Genomic DNA, 18,527 nt, shown 5'->3' with positions numbered 1-18,527 from the left:
TCGGTTTCCTAGAAATATCCATGATGTTAAGGTGTGGCAATGGCGGTATGCATGTCTAGGATTGGATCCGAAAGGAGCTTGGTACTTAAGCAGTCCGATAGACTCACCACCTCTTTTCTGGTTTCCTACCTGGTGCACAACTTCCATTCACTTTAACCCTTAATGAATTAATCTTTTGAACATTAAGTACGATTTTCTGGACTTAGAATGGATTTTTTTTTACGTTTTTGATGTGGCATGCCGGATCCGGCCATAACTTCTGGGCCGGGTTTGGGGTGCTACAAGTTATGTAAGTTGTTATGTAAACTATGTAAGTTATGTGAGTTATGTAAGTTGTTATGGAAATTATGTATGTTATATGAGTTATGTAAGTTATGTAATTTATTTAAGTAATGATCAATATTAATACTATTTTGATAAAAATTAGTTAAAACTTTTAAAGACATTTAAAAATATTAAATATTAAAATCAAACATTATTAATATAAAAAATAGTAATTTGAATATAATAATATAAAAAAGAATCGTAGTTTAATTTTTATAAGTAAATTGGAAATTAATTAAGGTTATATAAATATTCAATAGTAAATGAGATCGATAGAACTTTTTCCAAGTCTTTTGAATTTTTAAGATTCATCATACGTGGCGTTGTTACACCTAGGAGGATCCATTATATCTTACACTCGATATAAGGCAACCCGTCGGGTTTCCAGCCTATATACTTTGAATCTTTAAAATATTTAAAATAAGGTTGGAGAGAAGGTAAGCTATTGTTGTAATTTTAATGAACAAGCAAGCTACACGGTAATAAATTTCAATAGTAAATGAGATCGATAAAACTTTTTCCAAGTCTTTTTGAATTTTTTAAGATTCATCATACGTGGCATTGTTACACCTAGGAGGATCCATTATATCTTACAATACGATATAAGGCAACCCGTCAAAGTTTCCAAATTATATACTTTGAATATTTAAAATATTTAAAATAATGTTGGAGAGAAGGTCACTATTGTTGTAATTTTAATGGACAAGCAAGCTACATGTTAATAAAATTAATTCATACTTATTCATACTTAAGTTGAATCAAATAATAATTAAGTTGAACCAAATATAAAAACTTATTCATACTTATTCATACTAAAAATGGCTATGATATAGGCAAGTTTGTCATACGTCCAGCTTTTCTAATGCAATCATTAGCGAGTATTCCATTTAATCAATTGATTTTTATTTTTTGATAAGTAATTTTTGAATGAAAAAATTTGAGTTAAGTAATATTTTATGATAAGTATTATTTTAGTATCTTAACTAAATTTAATATTTTATCGAGTTAAGTAAAATTAAATTTGAGTCGTATCGAATAAAATAGAGTGAAATTATTCGAGTTCAATTAAAAAAGGAAAACATATCAAATTAAAATCTTATTATCGTGTAACTAATTTATAAATATTTTCAAAAAAATTAAAAATAATTTGGAAACAAAATAGTTCTTTCGAAACACAACCAAAGAATTAAATCTATACAAAATCGCACCCCAATATATTAATTTTTCCAAAATAATCATAATAAAACTATTATTGATTAGAATTTTGAAGTAAAACGTACCTTAATAATTTCAACAACCTAGTCTACTCCACTCTCACTAGCAAACAGAGGCTGGAGTCAAAAAAGTAGAATTTGTTAAGTAAGTTAAACCGAAAATGCATAGAAATAAGGAAAAAAATTTAGCAACGAAACATGTACCTGGTGTATTCAGTTGCACCAAATATTAATTTAGGTGCTCGAGAGTACCTAGAACAAATGTAAGATTATAAGAGTAGCACAAATATATTTCAGTTTAAGAAAATAAAAAAACTCTATCAATATCAGTACCAAGTATTAATTCGAAGATTAAATGGCAGCTTCAGTTGAACCAATAGTTGCAGGAGGAGCAGGAACCAGTAACTGATGCTGAATCTGGTCCAAACAGAAAGTTTTTTTTTAGTGAAGCAGCAATCTAAAGAAAAATCTGATATGCCTTTGTATATATGCCAAGAATTCCAGCCTCATCTATTCTAATCCTTAGATAATCGCAACCTCATCAAAGTACATTTAGTATAAACTCATCCTCGCAAAAAATAGCTCTTTCAGTACTTGAAAACAAATCAGTTAGAGGTGAATAAAAAGCATAAAATGCTCGAACTCAATTGTTGTGCTTCTAGATTTCCCTCAATCTTACGACTACATTGCTTATTTACAGGCTTACAAGACTTCAGCACCAAACAAGAAATAAATGAGATGAACATATTATTTCATTCTTGATTTTTACCATATTAATTATCAATACGATACCCTTGAATTGTCACCAAAATAATTTTCAATTAATCACAAATTTAATCACCAAATACTCTTCAAATAATGTTTAGGCGAAAAATTCTCTATCTTATTAGCCATGACACTTTTTATATGCTTATCATAATCCATCAGAGTAGGTTTGACCCGTTAGGACTGTGTGCATTGAAGTCTTTACTATCCTCAAATTTCATCTTGAGAATTATCAGATAAATCATTGTAATGTTGCTGTCAACTAAATTGAATGATATACTATGTCAGAATTGCCAGCCTTTCAAAGCGGTGTTTAAATTTAGGCCAAACTGCCATAAAGACTTGAAGACAAAAATCATTAGAACTCATTGTCAAAGAAATTGTCCAAATTTCTGTCCCAAAGGGTTTAAATTTAGGCCACTCTACCAAGTATTAAAATTTGAAGACTAATTACATTTATACAAGATGCAATACAGCCCATCTTGCATGGAGAAGGTGCTTACAGGCGTGTATCTTTCTCAATTTCGCTCCTAGAATGCATTCAAAGATTCTACGTAAGACTCCAGCCCAATGAAAATGCTAATCAGAACATTAGAAGTCTAACCTGTTGCTATGTGTAATAAAAACTGTTTGCAAGGGTCTAGTCCAATGATGTTGTATCGTCTCGGTTTTTTGGTTTTGTCTTTCCCACCAAAGGACCCTAATTCAAGACCCACTAATGGGAACACTGCAAAGTGTTGCAGTCACTACACATCATGTCGCTGTGGGTGACAAAGAATCGCACCAGAGAAACATCGAAACAAGATCACCACTCACAACTGCGCAGGAACATGAAGAGGGTCATGAGGAAAGAAGCTAGTTTGTTTGGGAACTCAAACACAATTAATGAAAAAACTCTAACCAAAATGTCTTTTGCATTGAGGTAGTGTGAGATTGCCCTAAGTGCCCCAAATTGCCAATATCCTTAGGGACTACAAGAATCTGCAACATCGGATAAAAGGAAACCAGTTAGTTATTAAACTAGGAAAATGAAAGTATCTCACCACAAAAAATTATGATTCATAGTCACAAGAATGGCATGCAACCTTACAACCTTAAAGAACATATTTATGAAAACAGAAATGAAGTGAAGCATGTATGCATGCATGGTCATCTTAGATATAGTTTTTGGGCCAAGAAAGCAAAAGGAAAATCTTACACTAATAGATGAACATATGTGATTAAGGGATTCGCATGTGCAAACAAGTGGAGTTTCGTAAAGTACATGCATAACTCGATTAGGAAGCTTGAATAATGATAATAACAAATTCGACCTTTGAATAAAGATCGATTGCAAAAAGCGAGAATGAAATAGTTAATAGTATGGAGAAAGAGAAAGTATAAAAGGGAAAATACTAAAGCACTTTCAAGTCTACTTTTTGACCAATGATATCTCTTGATGACAACAAATCATAACAGGACAGTTCACTTCGAAGCTGTATAATGTGGTTTTCAAGATGCCAAAATAATGAATTTTACCTTGTTTTTTCAAGTACTAGATAACATAAGACTACAGTGTATAGAGGAAAGTCATGAAACGCATAAGATTCTATAAAATGAGCAAAGCCCTAATGGATGAAATTACCATCCTAAGCAACCTCGACTGTTAAAATGCGACAACAAGAAAATTACTGCTTCCATTCCTGCATCGATTAGTTGTATGTTCTAACAATCAAAATCAATGGAATTTGGTAAAATTATGGTTAATAATCAGAGACCGATGGGCAATAGCGAATGGGGGATATGAGCAAGAAACTAGGGTTTTCTATGTTGAGATTTGAGAGTGAGGGTTTTCAATCTCTTATTTGAGTAAATCCCAAGCAATAATCCATTTATAACGATTAAAATTCTTTCCATGAATCAAAGGTTTATATATAGAAACATATGTGTATATATATTTTTCCTTTCCATGAATCCTTATAACATGAATGATGATTAAAGGAAAATACTTACTGATTAGTGGCGGTAGAGGACGGTGACGCAGCAGAGGGGACACTCTACGGCACAGGGCGAAGGCGACGGAGGAGATGGGGAAATTGGGGATTTAAGAATTTAGGGAAATTGGGGATTTCAGAATCGGGGCAAACAAGCTGATGAAAATGTTTAAGTTAAAAGTTTAATTTGTTTGTAAGGAAACGACGCCGTTAAATTCGAATTTGGGATGCAACTTTGCGGCGTTTATATCACAAACGCCACTAAAAGTTTAATTGCGTGTAGTGAAACGACGTCGTACAAGGCTAATAGGTATTTCACTTTTGCAGCGTTTAACAAAAACGCCACTAAAACTTAGTTCCCTGACTCAAAACAGCGTCGCAGTTGGCAATTTGGTATTGAATTTTGCGGCATTTGTGAAAGCGCCACTAAAAATTTGTTCTGAAATGCAGGCGTTTAAGACAAATGCTAATGTAATTTGGCGGCGTTTTTCAGAAACGCCACTAAATATAAACTGAAACTGCATCGTTTTTGTGGAATAAAAAACATATTTGCGGAGTTTTAAGGCTAAACGCCACTAAATTTATTTCCCTTATACTGAAACGGTGCCATTTTTACAAATTTTATTACATTTTAGTGCCTTTCGTTGTTTATCAATTTTTTTTAAATCTAATATTTTAATATATCAAATGGTTTAGATTAAATATTTCTAAATATAAAAGCATTAATTCATATATATAAATTAATTAAATAAAAAATTGATGTTACTTACATCAATAATTGCGTTAATATTTTACAATCATGTGCACGCTAAATCACTTTTCATGTGTGCTATTGAGATTTGACCATTTTGATATATATCCTTTTAAAATAATAATTTATATATATATATATATCTTATAAATTAAAATCCAAAATTATATCCTAATTAAACCTGAAAGCTTAAACCCTAAACTTAAAATCCTGAACCCTAAACTCTAAACACTAGCTAAACCTCAAACACCAAACCTCAAACCCTTAACCCCTAAACCAACCATAAATCCTAGACCATAAAGCCCAAACTATAAACTCTAAAAATCGTTAACCCATGAACTTTAATATTAAAACCTTAAACCCTAAAACACAATAAACCCCGAAACTCAAACTCTAAAACATAAACCCATAACACAAAATAATAAAAATTATATCATAAACCCTAAAATACTAATTTAATCGTAGACATTAAACCTAAAATACATACCCCTAAACCTTAAAATAACATAATCTTTTTGCGGCATTTTTAAGAAAACGACGCCCTTTCTTTGTTTATCAATTTTTTTAAATCTACTATTTTAATATATCAATGGTTTAGATTAAATATTTTTAAATATTTAATCATTAATTCATATATATAAATTAATTAAATAAAAAAAGATGTTAATTATAACAATAATTGCTTTAATATTTCACAATCATGTGCACGCTAAATCACTTTTCATGTATGCTTTTGAGATTTAACCCATTTTGATATATATTCTTTTAAAATAATAATTTATATATATTTATCTTATAAATTAAAATCCAAAATTATATCCTAAAACTGAAAGCTTAAACCCTAAACCCTAACTAAACCACAAACACCAAACCCCAAAACCATGCACCGTAACCCCAAAACCAATCATAAATTAATCCTAGACCATAAAGCCCAAACTATAAACTCTAAAAACCATTAACCCTAAATCTTAAAATAACATAATATTTTTGCGGCGTTTTCAAAAACACCGCTAATGTTTAACATTTGTGGCATTTTAGAAAAAACGCCGCTAATTATGATATATTGCGGCGTTTTACATAAAAACACCACTAATGTCTCTATATAACGACGCCGTTTTCCTCAACAATTTTGCGATGTTTTAAGAAAAACGTCGCTAATGCTGATATATTGCGGCGTTTTATATAAAACACCACTAGTGCATCTACAGCCACTGTTGCGGTGTTTTCAAATAAGCGCCGCTAATTCTTATGTTTTACGGTGTTTTAGTAAAACGCCACTAAAGCCTCTATAGTTACGTCGTCGTTTCTCTCAAGACTTTTACGACGTTTTTATAAAAGCGCCGCGAATTCTGGTATATTGCAGCGTTTTCCGTGAAACGCCACTAAGGCCTCTATGGCTCATTAGCACACGTCGTCGTTTTGTCAACACTTTTACGGCGTTTCATAAAAAAACGCCGCTAATGCTCGATTATTTGCGGCATTTGTTTCATAAGCACCGCTAATAGTGATCTTTTGCGGCGTTTTTTAACAAGCGCCACTATAGCTCTGACCTTTAGCGGCGTTTTCTTTCATGCACCACTAATGTATAACGGTGGCGGCGTTTTTTGGATAAACGCTGCTAAAAATGCCGCTAAAAGTCTATTTTCTTGTAGTGGCTGTGGGTCGGAATGTAAGCTACACGATGTTGGTCACACGAGCTGTGGAGAATCTGTAACAAATGCAGGATCTTAGCCATCGGCAGGACATTCAAAACCAGTACTCGAAACATGAAATCCCTAATGACATGTCATTTGTATCCTAAGAATTCTTAAGGTTCAACCGGGACACGTTATCCGTCAATTCACCATAACATGGATACATTTATATATATATTCATTTATTTTAAAATAACATAGCAAATAGTTAATTTAACTAACAGTAAAATGGTCATAATTCAAACGAACTTACCTCGACAACTAGGGTGTAGAAGTAGAATTGAACACTAATCCAAAGTTTTAGCTTTTCCTCGATTTAAGTCCGAATGTGGTTTATCTTAATCGAAATAGATAAATTTAAACCGATTAAGTAATTCCAGTATTCAATTTATTCCATAGTTCATATTTATGCAAAATTACGAATTTTCCCCTAACATTTTAACTTTTTACTATTTAGTCCTTAAGCTCATAACTTGAATATAACTTATTTTAGCCTGACTCCAACTTAACCAATGTTACAAGGGACCTTGAAACAACCCATAATTACCAAAAATTCACAAAAAAACCCATGGATTTTTACATTTAACAATTTAATCCCTATTTCTAAAACTCATCACAAATTACTTAACAAAATATGTTTATTTTACAACAAAGATAAATAATCCATCAACTAACATAAAAAAAAATCAGAAACATCCATTTCAAGTCCTTCAACCTTTAAAAATTTTACAAATTAACCCCAGGCTAGCTAGATTAAGTTAAAACGAATTTAAAAATATAAAAATAATTAAAAACGGGGCTTGAATTCACTTACATGCATCAAACTAAGCTTGATCGAATAAAATTTATTCTCCAATGGCTATTTTAGGGTTTGAAACAAAAATGAGAAATATATCATCTTTATTTTGTGTTTTATTTACTTAGTTTTTTTTATTTACCAATTTACTACTTTAACCTTATTATTAATAAAAAAATTCAATAGAACCTATCCATGCACATCCACTAAATTTAAATATGGTGTATTTACCACTCAAGTCCATTAACATTCATTGCCATAGCCATTTATCCCTTTTAGCTAATAGAATTCAACTTTTTTACTTTTTACGATTTAGTCCTTTTTACCTAATTAACCATTTAAACATAAAAAATTCTTAACAAAATTTTAATACGACCTTAATATAATCTCATAAACATAAATAAATATTGAAATAATAACTCACTTGTCAGAATTGTGGTCCCAAAACCACTATTTTCGACACCATTGAAAACGGGCTGTTACACTTAGATTGTTTTTGGACAATATCTCATGGTTCAATGGTGGTCTCCAGATTTCAACCCTTTTTATCCTTTCCCAAATACTGTAATTGCTTGGGTTCATTTACTTGGTTTTTCGGGGGTCTTATACAAACGATGAATCTTGGAAGAGATCGACAATTTAATTGGTAAGGTTGCTAAGCTTGATTTTAAGACAGATTATGGGTTAAGGGGGCGTTTTGCACAAATGAAATGTTCATCAATTTAGATAGACCACTAGTCCCTCACATTTTGGTTAACGGTACGGTGTAACACCTTGAATACAAATCATTCCTGGTGGTTTGCTTCTCGTGTGGTCATTATGGCCATGTGCGGGATCTATGTCCTTATAATGAATCAGCGAAGGACGAGCCAAGGTTAAAGATGTAAACAAGGTGGACTTACCTGTGAAGTTGAAACTGGTGGAGTCACCAGAACCATTTGGGCCATGGATGCTCATTGAGTGAAAAGTTCAGCGTAACTCAAGAGCAAATAGAAGTTTGCCTGCAAAAATTACGGCTAAAAGGGGGGTGAGGTCTCTTTCCATTAGATAGCTTGAAGCACAACAATTTCAAAAACATCAAATTCAAGCCAAACAAACTCGAATTAGCTTACCATGCAAAGACACAAAACTTGGCCAAGTTTTCCTAGCTTAACAAAGAAGAAAAATGATGATAGAGAGGATGAAGAAAAGAAAAATGAACTGCCTCTTTCCATCCACTATGCTAAGATATATATATGCGCGTGTGTGTGTGTGTCTAATCTAATTATTAATTAAGATTTGTATCATTATAGGTAGGGTAAAACCAACACCTGTTCGACCATTAACTAAGAAAATGGTTGAATTATCAATTTAGTCCCTAATTAATTATCATATTATCATTATAGAAAGAAATCCATCGTGGTTAAATTTTACCGCCTTTACGATTTCATCCTAATACTATATTATATTATCCAACCAATCAAATTAACAAACTAGGATTTCATATAACACTATAATGTATTAAACATTAAAACTTACTAACTCTATCATTAGTAAATGGGGTTTCGAAACTATCATTTTTGGTACAATTGAAAATGGGTTGTTACAATACATGCTTCCTAGACTTTTAACCCGACACTTTATAATTTAATCCAACCTAGTACACATTTTTATATTTCTCAAAATAGACTTTATTTATTAAATTAATTTAAATAAATTCATTTTCCAATTAAATAATTTTCTCAACCCAATTCTAATTCCATTGAAATCATGATAACTTTACCGTAAAAAATCTATGAAAAATATATTTAATTTCTACATTCAATAGATTTCATAATGATCAATAATTTAATTCCATTTTCAAACTTCAATTATTTAATTAAATAATAATTGAAAAACTATAAATTAATTCTCGTGTCATTTCCATACTTAGTGAGAAAACCACGTTCATTTTCGAATGTTTCACATTTCTTTAATTTTACCATTTCTATCAATTTTTGTTCATTTGATTTAACATGCAATTCATTTATAGTTTCAACGAGCTAGCGTAAAGATCAATTGTACATATGTGATTAGGGATCAAATGATTTATAATTAAGTTCCAACTTTTTGCCTATTAATTATAAACTCATTTAGTCACGAAGTCATTCCACTATAGTATCGTGAGCTCTCCTTAGTGGCATTCCATTACGAAAGCTACTCGATCAGTGCTCGTCAAATGACCTTGTCAAGTGTGTTCCCCTCATAGGATATCCTTAATATTTTGGGGATAAATCCACTTTCCCAATATGATCTTATTTTATCTCATGGTAACTATTATATCTTTATTCATGAAAATTCAATTATTATGAAATAGTAATTAAGTCATTCATCAGAAAAATGAATGACCCATGACCACGTTTACTTTTTATCTATCATGTAATGCCAATGAGAGGATATCATTTACCCATGTTTTGGGCTATGAATCCCACTATTGTGAATGATGTTATATATTGCAGAAGTCGTATATCCAACACATCAACTTTTGGTTCTTTATCTCTTTGAACTTAGGCTTTTACTTGCATCAAAGTATATGAGTCATGCATACATAGTCCATCATCCACTCAAGATTAAGATATGCTACACTATGATCGTCACAAGTGAATAAATTTATAAACAGATTAAAGATCTATTTTCCTTAAATCTAGTCTAATGTATTGTTAGTCCAGTCAGTCACATATATTTCTCTATTTTTTGGGAGTCATCCGCTTCGATACCAAAGACAAAGCATCTCTCCAATTGGGCTTGATAGGCGACATATTAGTCATTCAATTAGTTTGTTCATTTCCAATTAGACTAAGGATATATTTAGGTTTGTCTACTAATATAAGTTGTCTTTCCGTATTAAGATCTGACCATGTAATTCCGCTTAGTATTAGTTAAACATTAGACAACCATTGAGCTAATATTTGCTTTTATTTTGCTTTTCATGCAAAAACCAGTGAGGACATTATACAAAGGATATTCATGTAATTCGTGAATAATTTTATTAACTAATCTATCCAAAAAAATCAAGTGTATATAGATGAAAATACTATACTTAGGGCATTAGATCCAACAGAAAATTAGGTCGTTACATCCTTATTCTTTTTGGGATAAATTTGTTCTCCCAATATGATCTTATTTTATCTCACAGTAATCATTACATATTCCTTCATAAAAAGTCAATTACCAACAGATAGCAATTAAATCATTTATCACTAAGGCAAATGACCCATGGCCACGTTACTTTCATCTATCATGTAATGACAATTAGAGAGTATCATTTACCTTTTAATTGGGCTATGAACTCCACTGTTGTGGAATGATGCTACGTATTGCAAAAGGGGTAATCTACAAAAATAGCCACTTTTGTTTGACTCAGGTTACATTTTAGTCACTTATGTTTGAAATGTTACGTTTTAGTCACTTATATTATTATTTTGTTATGAAGTGATCACTCTACCGTTAAGTTTCATTATCTCTGTAACGGTAATCCTACGTGGCAGTCCAATTTAAGTGCCAACTTGGATTTCTAAATGGGATGAAAATAGATTTTTAATTAAATAAATTTAATTAATTAAAAATTTTAAACCCAAACCTTAACTGAAAAAACTGTTCATCTCATCTTTTTAATTTTTCTTCCGTCTTTTCTTTTTTTAGTTTTTTCATTCATTTGACTGAAAAAACTATTATTAAGATCAAAATAGTTGAAATCAAATTGACTGCTTCATAAAGATAGATTCAATGGAGGGTCCAGATATGTCTTCTTTGCATTCCTTTATCTCTTTTATTTAATACTGAAAAGCAAAAGATTGGATTTTTTATTGTTTAATGAAAACCCTAAATTAAAATTCTTGATATTTTCTTCGACTTTTTGAAATTATTTGTGAACATGTATTTTATTTTGCGCCGGTAGACATCTCATAAAATGCAACCAAAAACATGTTTTCATGAACTTGTTTCATTCAAGCTAATTGTAAATTTTTCAGAAAAGGGCTATTACTTTCATTGTTCTTGTTCCTAATCATTATATTTTCTAGTTCTTTCACAGTTCTTGAATAATTGGTTTCTCAGTCAAATTTTTTCTGATCTATATCAACTTGTATATTCACAATCTCTTTGTGGATATTCTAGATTATTCTTTCTTACTGCTGATTTTGTATTGAATTACCTTGCAATCTTTTTTTTTGCTGGTCTTGGGTAAGTTTGGGTTCATAGCTAATTGGTTAGTAGCTTTTGTTTTCTTTAAATTATATTTCTATGTTTTTAGTTTTATCTGTTTAGTACTTGGAGACTCTACATTATTAATTGTATTTCTGATATGGGTTTTGCATAATTTCTGCTAACAACTTGGTTTTACTCAAATTTGGATCTAAAATCGTTTTATTTCTATGCTCTGCATAGTACTGCTGGTGAAAAGAGTCTTCTTTTTTTATTCCAAATTATTCTTTCTTATTGCTGATTTTGTGCTGAATTACCTTGCAATATTTCTTTTTTGTTGGTCTTGGGTAAGTTTTGGTTCAAGCTAATTGGTTAATAGCTTTTGTATTCTTTAAACTGTATTTCTATGTTATTAGTTTTATCTGCTTGGTACTTTGAGACTCTACATTATTAATTGTATATCTGATGTAGGTTTTGCATAATTTCTATTAACAACTTGGTTTTACTCAAATTTGGATCTAAAATCATTTTATTTTTTTGCTCTGCATGTTATTGCAGGTGAAAAGGGCATTCCTTTTTATTCTAGATTATTCTTTCTTACTGCTGATTTTGTGATGAACTACCTTACAATTTTTGTTTTCTGGTCTTGGGTAAATTTTGGTTCAGAACTAATTGGTTAGTAGCTTTTGCTTTCTTTAAACTATACCTCTATGTTATTAGTTTTATCTGCTTGGTACTTGGAGACTCTACATGATTAATTGTATTTCTAATGTGGGTTTTGCATAATTTCTGCTAAGAACTTGGTTTTACTCAAATTTGGATCTAAAACCATTTTATTTCTTCGCTCTACATGTTATTGCTGGTGAAAATGTCTTTCCTTTTTATTCTTTTGTAATTATCATCTTAATTTTAAAGTAATTTGTGTAGCTCGAACTTAATCATTTGTATATATTATGGCAGCTTGATTCCTTCAATAAATTATAAATGCAGGTTTCATTACTTAATTACATGATATAACCAACTCAGCATTTGACTTTAGACCTTTAAGTTGACAGTTAGGTTTTTGAAATCTGCAATCTTCTCAGGCTTGCAGATTGATATTATGAATTGTGATTGCTCAATTGTTGTCATTGTCCTAGTAAAACAAACATTATTCTTTGTCAGTTCTTAATGCTTATGTCTATGTTCAGCTTTTCATTTTAACTTGGGTGTATTTTGATGCAAATATATAACAAATAATTGATTTAAAAATGTATATAATGTTTAATTCACTCTGATTTTCTAAGTAAGGATTGAAGTTCCTTAATTTTGTCACAATTTGTTAACAATTTGCACTTGTAATTTACAGCTGCTACCAAAATATCTTTTAATGTGTATATTTATGCTGTCCAAATGCAATTTACAGCTGCTGTCATAATGTTTCTTAATACACATATTTATGTTGTCAAAATGTGAATAATGGCTACTGTTTTTATGTTCTAGATTATGTATTTTAATGCTGTCCAAATATGAATATCGACTGCTGTCTGAATGTCCTAAAATGTTCATGAATTCATTAGTTATGTTGTGTGAAATTGAACTGGAGTTGATACAATGTTGTTTTCAAGTTTTAATTTTTGTGCAATTTGTTGGTACTAATATATTGTTTTATTTTCCTTTTTTGGTTTAGGGTTTGATGTTGAACAAAATGCTTTAGGGGGAGATTTTGGAGGAGAAGCATCTGACTTAAATGATAGTTCATATAAAGCTTATGAGTCAGATACTTCTTATTCTGATTCTTTTGAATCTAATGCTGATAGGGTAGATGAACCAGAGGTTGAACTGATAGGTGAAATGATATAGAAGGAGTTAGACCACTTACCGGACTCAGATTTTTAGAGTTTAAGAGATGATTTTGATAGTAACAGTGATGATGATTTGAATAATAACGTGGGTTATGATGAAGATGGGAATAAAAAGTACCTTCTGTTCAATCCTCAAACTGATATGAGGAACCCTATATTCATAAAAGGTTTGGTTTTCCCTAGTAGAGATATTTTAAAAAAGATGCAGTTAAACAGTATGGGAGGATAAATAGGGTAATAACCAAACTAACTAGGAATGGCAAGCTTAGGATGAAAGCAGTCTGTGTACCTAGTTGTCTATGGATGTTGTGGGCATCTAAATTAAATCCCAAGGATCCAAAGGATGGGAGTTGGCAGATTAAGACCTTAGTCAACCATCTTAAGTGTGGCAAGGTAATGAAAAATAAGAATATTACTTCAATGTGGATCACTAGGCATTATTTACACAAATTTTAAGTTGATTCCAATTATTCCTTAACATTTTTACAAAATGATATTAGGGTGGATTTTGGAACAAATATGTCTCAGACTAAATATATGAGGGCTAAGATTAGGGCTCTAGAACTAGTTTAAGGGAATCACAAAGTCCAATATGCCAATATATACGATTATTTACTTGAGTTAAAAGAGAAGTAACCTAGGTACAACAACCATATGTAAATTAGACTATATGCTATTTTAGAGGCTTTATATATGTCTTGAAGCATGCAAATCAGATTGGTTAACTGGTTGTAGGAGAATTATATGGTTAGATGGGTGTCGGCTGAAGGGATATTATGGTGGACATTTACTTGCTACTGTTGGGGTTGATGCCAATGATTGTATATATGTAGTGGCCTTTGCTGTAGTTGAGAGTGAAAACAAACATTCATGGTTTTGGTTCCTTAAGCTATTACAGAGGGATTTGGAGATCGACATCTCCTATAATATATGCTTCATTTCTGACAAACAAAAGGTACTATTAAATCATATTATTCCCTAAATTGTTTATATAAATATGGTTGCTTATCATGTTGTTTTAATTGTTTTACAGGGTCTAATAGAAGCAATTTCTGTATTGTTCCCTAATGTTGAAGCAAGAAACTGTGCCAGACATCTTTACAGCAATTTCAAAAACATGGAAGGATTTAGAGGCCAAGCTATGCATCTCACTTATTGGAAAGCTGCTAAAGCAACTTTTCCAAGACAATTTGAAGAAGTAATGTTTGAAATGAGGTCACTATCAGAATTTGCTGAGGCTTGGCTGCGTGGCAAAGATCCAAAGACTTGGTCAAGAGCCCACTTCTCAACCAGATGCAAATCTGATCTGCTACTGAACAACAACAGTGAATGTTTCAACAAGGTTAAAATTAGTTTTTTAATCTAATTGTTTATCACTTCATGTTGTATAATTGTTGTTGGAGTTATTTAAGGACTTGCTCTCATTGTAGATCATTTTAGAAGCTAGAGATAAATCAATCTTAATTGTAACACCCCTTACCCATATCCGACGCCGGGACAGGGTTCGAGGTGTTACCGGACTTAAACATTCACAAACATGCAAAATCGGGCCATAAAATTTCATTTAAATTAAAAGCATTCAATCACATGCATAATATCCCTTACACGAGCTACTGAGGCTCTAAACATGCATTAAAGGCAGCTTGGGACTAAATCGAGAACTTTAGAAAGTTTTAGGGAAACTTAAATTTTTTTTCCTAAAATAGGGTCAGACGCCCTTGTTTTCACAGGGACACGCCCATGTGTCTCCAACACGACCGTGTCCTCAGGCCGTGTAACTCTCTGTTTATGATGTCAGCAAAAAAAATTTAGCCACCCGGCCATGCCACATGCCCATGTGCTAGGCCGTGTCCTCCACACGGTTGAGACACATGGCCGTGTCTCTGCCCGTGTGACTAGTACTTAGGCTATTTTCCAAGACTTTTGTTACCATTAATCCCTCACATCTTTACACACATCAAAGATATACATCATTGCATCTTTTTAATGATTTAACATACTTCACTAAGGTATATTCTTAACTTTAACATGCTATCATTCACTTATTACACGTTCTCATATAATATCAAATCTAGACACAACAATTCTATATTCATTGACCTTATCATTTGATGACCACTTTTACCAAACTTTCATAACCATCAATTTATCAAGTAGCTTCAATCAACATCAAATAGTCATGTTCAAACATTATCAACTTATTTCCATATTATACATTTACCACATGGCTATGACCATTTCGATCGGTCAAGAAGCACCCATCATGCATATATGTCATAATACCAACCATACATATCCCACAAGCATAAACACATCATCGCATCACAAGCATTAAAACTTTTCATGGATAATTAGGCTTATAAGCCACAAGCATTACAAGCCACATCTCATGGCTATATACAATGAATCAATATAAGCCAATACATATGGCTAATCATAACAGCATCTATCATAAAACTAAGTCCCTATACATGCCACTCACTTGAAGACATTAAGATTCATCAATACTCTAAAGAAGGTAACTTGATAATGTAAGGTTGCCTCCGACAATCTCCAACCCCGAGCTAACCTGTCAACACTAAAGAAATGAAAGGGAGGGAGTAAGCTTAAATCTTAGTAAGTCCATATGAAAATAATAAGCAAACTATCAACATGATACCATGGAAATAAAATCATAATTTCACTTTTACTTATTTTCTGGTCATGCTGTTTTCTCGAGTCATAGTTACTAAATTATTTATATCTAGAGCTACAGAACTCCAAAATAGACTCACTTATCTTATTACCATAAAATTTTCAGAATTTTTGGTCTAGCCAATAAGTACAGTTTATTCTTTAAAGTTACCTCTGTTTCGCTGTCTGACAGTTCCTACCCCTCTGCACTAAAAATTTGTACAAGATTTGGATAATGTTTCTGTTTGTTTCTTTCAAAATATACTCATTAAGGATTTTAATAATGTAAATTATAACCATAATTATTTTTTAAAATTTTTTAATTATTTTTCCAAGTCAAAATAGGGGATTTTGAAATCATTCTGACCCTATCTCACAAAAATTTAAATATCTCAAAAAATGAAATTCTTTTACTTACATCGTTTCCTTTATATGAAAATAGACTTAATAAGCTTTAATTTCATATGTTATTCAACCTCTAATTCAGTTTCCACGATTTTTGGTGATTTTTCAAAGTTACACAACTACTGCTGTCCAAAATTGTTTTATTACAAATTTCACTCTTATATAATTTCACTGACTCCATTCCATCTTACCGAAAGTTCGCTCAACTATCGAGCACATTGCTCATAAATGTCCACAAACATATACATGCACTTATTCATCACATGGTCATGTTCACATGTATTTTCACTTAGCCAATTTCCTGTTGAATTCATCGGAATAATAACAGATACACGGTTGCTTGTACATATTACTACCCTTGTAACCGAAACTATCTGGTATGCATAGTAGCCTGCACTTAGTACTACACACGTGATCAAAGTTGTTGGGTACGCATAGTAGCCTGCACTTAGTACTACACATGTGACCTAACTATCTGGTACACATAGTAGCCTACACTTAGTACTACACACGTGAACTACAACCATCTTAAACACATAGTAGCCTACACATAGTACTACACATGTGTTCTCATAATGGATTATTCGTATCATTTCTATTCCGAAGGTTCAACCGAGAAATTCCTCACTTTTCAACAGTTAACTAATTCATTCTTAGTCTATTTCGATTCGTAATTTACATCAAATGATCATTCTATAGGTAGCCACATCTCATATAATAACGAAATATAATAACATAAAAATAATCGATATATTATTTACATACAAACTTACCTCGAATGCGAGCACGACTATATATTCCAGTTTAGCCCATAATCTCATCATTTCCAATCTATGCCTGAATCTCATTTTCCTTGATCTATAATATAACATTTAGATTGCTAATTAGTCACATTATTCATATGGGTCCAAAAATCATATTTTTACAAATTTGTATTTTGACCCCTAAATTTTTACATATTTGCACTTTTTTCCCAAGGCTCGTAAAATGATTTTTATCTAATTTCCTTGCATTTTAAGCTTAGCCAAATCATTTTCATAACTATAGATGCCCTAAATTTCCACTAAATCACACTTTTATGACAAATTTTGTAACTTTTGCAAAACGATCCTTTTTGACAATTTCACAAAAAATCACTTAGTAAAAGTAGTTTATTATACACCGAGCATTCATTTCTACCATTAGACATCAAAACACATGCATGTCATCCATGGGTAAATTTTTAAACACAAACCTTAGCTCAAAATATGGGTAGAAATGAGTAGATCTTGTTACGAGGATTTTAAAAACGTAAAAATCATTAAAAACAGGGCTAGAACGGACTTACAATAGAGCTTGAAAGCTTGAAAAACCCTAGCTATGTCTTCTCCATGCAAGTTTCGACCATGGGGTAGAAGATGGACAAAAATTGGCTTTTAATTTTGTTTTTAATTCATTTTAATTACTAGATTACCAAAATGCCCCTAACTTAAAAATATTCTATTTCACCCATTTCATGTCCATTTTTGTCCAAAAAATTATCCAATGGTCTAATTACCATTCAAGGGCCTCCAATTTAAAATTTTATAACAATTAGACACCTCTAACATGTAGAACTCAACTTTTTCACTTTTTACAATTTAGTCATTTTAACCAAATTGAGTGCCCAAACGTCAAAATTTTTGAAAGAAATTTTCACAAAATCATCCTGTGAAATTGTAGACCTTAAGGATATAATAAAAATAAATTTTATTATGTTGGATTTGTGGTCTCGAAACCATTGTTCCGACTAGGCCCTAATTCGGGATGTTACATTAACGATGTTGGAAATAATTAGAAGAAAAGTCATGACTAGGTTGGTTTCCATGAGGAAGGCTGCTGATAAGTATCCTGGACCTTTATGTCTAATGATATAGAAGAAGTTGTCTGAAATTGTTAGTCAATCCAA

At 31.6% G+C, this 18,527-nt stretch overlaps 1 long non-coding RNA gene across 1 annotated transcript; it reads right to left on the bottom strand.

The window, feature by feature from the left end:
- Nucleotides 1–1,586: 1,586 nt before the first annotated feature.
- LOC128284138 (uncharacterized) lies at nucleotides 1,587–1,898 on the bottom strand. Its single transcript, XR_008274466.1, has 3 exons — nucleotides 1,872–1,898; nucleotides 1,743–1,790; nucleotides 1,587–1,655 (listed from the first exon to the last, which is right to left on the bottom strand). It is a non-coding gene; the product is annotated as an uncharacterized LOC128284138 (long non-coding RNA).
- Nucleotides 1,899–18,527: the final 16,629 nt, after the last annotated feature.

Source organism: Gossypium arboreum, chromosome 11 (assembly GCF_025698485.1).
Source record: "Gossypium arboreum isolate Shixiya-1 chromosome 11, ASM2569848v2, whole genome shotgun sequence".
In the NCBI taxonomy this organism is placed as follows: Eukaryota; Viridiplantae; Streptophyta; class Magnoliopsida; order Malvales; family Malvaceae; genus Gossypium; species Gossypium arboreum.
Note: the sequence above shows the minus strand (reverse complement) of the source record. Positions and strands in the feature narration are given on the sequence as shown.